Source organism: Sturnira hondurensis, unplaced genomic scaffold, assembly GCF_014824575.4.
Source record: "Sturnira hondurensis isolate 20B ecotype Veracruz unplaced genomic scaffold, ASM1482457v3 Scaffold0016462, whole genome shotgun sequence".
NCBI lineage: Eukaryota > Metazoa > Chordata > Mammalia > Chiroptera > Phyllostomidae > Sturnira > Sturnira hondurensis.
This window is the reverse complement of record NW_028089093.1, coordinates 58,217-60,808: the sequence shown is the minus strand read 5'-3', so window position 1 is coordinate 60,808 and position 2,592 is coordinate 58,217. Positions and strand designations below refer to the sequence as shown.

The 2,592-nt window shown below is 38.7% G+C and overlaps 1 pseudogene; it reads left to right on the top strand.

The window, feature by feature from the left end:
• The first annotated feature begins 1,803 nt into the window (after positions 1-1,803).
• LOC119000921 (chromobox protein homolog 3-like) lies at positions 1,804-2,255 on the top strand (annotated as a pseudogene).
• The last annotated feature ends 337 nt before the right edge of the window (positions 2,256-2,592 follow it).

Here is a 2,592-nt window from a genome sequence, read left to right as displayed (position 1 = left end):
AGATAAATAAATAAAATCTTTAGGAAAAAGTCCTCAAAAAAGTTAGTTTGTTTAAAAAAAAGAAAATATATCAATCTAGTGGAGGCACAGTGCATCTCTGCCTGCACTTCACACACAATGACATGCTGCCACGTGCTGGGGGTGTCAGTGTGAAACGGTAGACGTGCAGGAAACGCGCTGTTAAACCAGCACCAGCCTGCAGCTCCTAGAAATGCCTACTTAAAAGTAAGTTTTATGTAGCCTCAGGAATTTGCTTACCTTTCTTGCTTCACCACCATCAGTCCCTTGATCAAATGAAGTCAAAGACAAGGAGAATGAATTCCCCGGGCTGCTCCCAGCACAGCTCTCTCAGAAATTGTTCATCAGAGAGGTCTTAATGAGAACAAAAGAGCGGTTGTATGTGGGTGTTCCTGTGAAAATAGATAATTCCTCAGTCCTTTGTCCAATCAATAGCGAGCTTTATGCTCCTTTGACTTCTTTCCTCTCTGAGTCAAAAAGAAGACCAGGGTAGATCTAAGCCTATGGAGTGGGGGCAAAGGAGGAAAGCTTGTAAAAGTGAGGGTCAAGGTGTCAAGGAGTTGGGAGAACTCTCATGCACAAACACATGCCTTTATTACTGTCCCCTGTAATATGATGGGCCTTTGACTTGTGAGACATCTATTCTGCTTTTCTGTCTGTATGGAGAAAGGCAATGCCTAGATGCTGTCTGCAATGAGGTGTGATTGGGAGGGGTGCAGGAGTGAAGCTGGAGCCTGAGGGAGATACACTGGTTAGACCCAAGATAGACTCCATACCCAGCTTTGCCAGGACATGGGGGTTGTACCTTACAGCCTGATCTACTCCTGTCCAGTAAGATGAAAAGTAAAAATAAAATGGAGCTTGAACTTCAGATGAACAGGGCTGGAGATGTGGCTCATCTAGGGGGCAGTTTGGAGGTGGAAAATACAGTAGCCCCTCCTTACCTGTGGTTTTACTTTTTGTGGTTTCAGTTACCCAAGGACAACTGCAGTCCAAAAATATTACATGGAAAATTCCAGAAATAAACAATTCCTAAGTTTTAAATTGCATGTCATTCTGAAAAGCATGAAGAAATCTCCTGCTATCCTACTCAGTCCCACCTAGGACACGACTCATCCTATTATCCAGCGTATCCATGATGTACACACTCCCACCCTGTTAGGCACTTCATGACCATCTGGGTTATCAGATTGACTGTCGTGGTATCGTGGTGATTGTGTTCAAGTAATTACTTAACAATAGTAGCCTCAAAGCACAATAATGGCCATGCTGACAATTTGAATATGTTAAAGAGAAGTCATAAAGTGCCTCTTTAAATAAATGGGTGAGTACAGTGTAAGAGGATATTTTGAGACAAAGAAAGAGAGACCATTCATATAACTTTTATCACAGTATATTGATATAACTGTCTACTTTATTATTAGCTATTGTAGTTAATCTTTTACTGTGCCAAATTTATAGATTAAACTTTATCATAGGTATGTATGTATAGGAAAAAACATAGTACAGAGATGAGCAAAACTAGGTTTATGGTTTTGGGTATGCAAAACAAAGTTTAATCTTATATCACTGTTTACTAATTATTGTATTATTTTATATATCAACAACTGTAAACCTACTTTTTCCCATCCCTATATGAACAGTGCTTGGTTCTATCCATGGACTCAGGCACCCACATTGAGAAGGCCTGGGTGCTGGAACGTATACCTCCCAGGGAGAAGGGGAGACTACTACAACAGCTCTTCAAGGTTGAAGTAAAAATGGTCTCCAATACATTGCAAAAAAATGGAAAAGAAACAGAATGGAAGGAGTGAAAATGTTGAAGAGGCAGAGCCTGAGGGATTTATAGTGGAAAAAGCACAGGCCACATGTGTAGTGAATGGGAAGGTGGAGTATCTCCTGAAGTGGAAGGTAATACAGATTTTGACAGTATTGGGAAGCTGAAGAAAGTTTCTATTGTCCAGAATTTATTAAAGTGTTTCTTAATTCTCAAGGATCTGGTAAAGGAAAAGATGGTACAAAAAGAAAATCTTTATCTCACAGTGAATCTGATGATGGCACACCAAAAAAGAGATGCTGCTGACAGCCTGAGGGGTTTTGCTGGAGGTTTTGATACTGAACAAGTAATTGGTGCCACAGACAGCAATGGAGAATTAATGTTTCCACAGAAATGGGAAGATTCAAATGAGGTAGAGTTGATGCCAGCAAGAGGCCAATACAAAGTGTTCTCATTGTAATGGCTTTTTTCTGAAGAGAGACTAATTTGGGATTCTTGTCTAGAAAATTGAGTTCAATTTGTTTGCATTGATATAGATGGATAGATTATTGATAGATAGATACAGATATAGATCAGATTATATATCTATGTATGTATATGTATATATACACACACATACATATGTAAAATCTGGGTCTTGGTTTTTATATTTATTAGTTTGAAAAAATAGCTACATTTTAATGAAAATCCAGTTTTATATATTCCTTCTAAAGTAATATTGGGGGAGTTGGGTTTTCTTCATTGGTTACATTGAACAAATAAAGCTTTCTTAGTTGCTTCTTTTGTCAGAAAAAGTT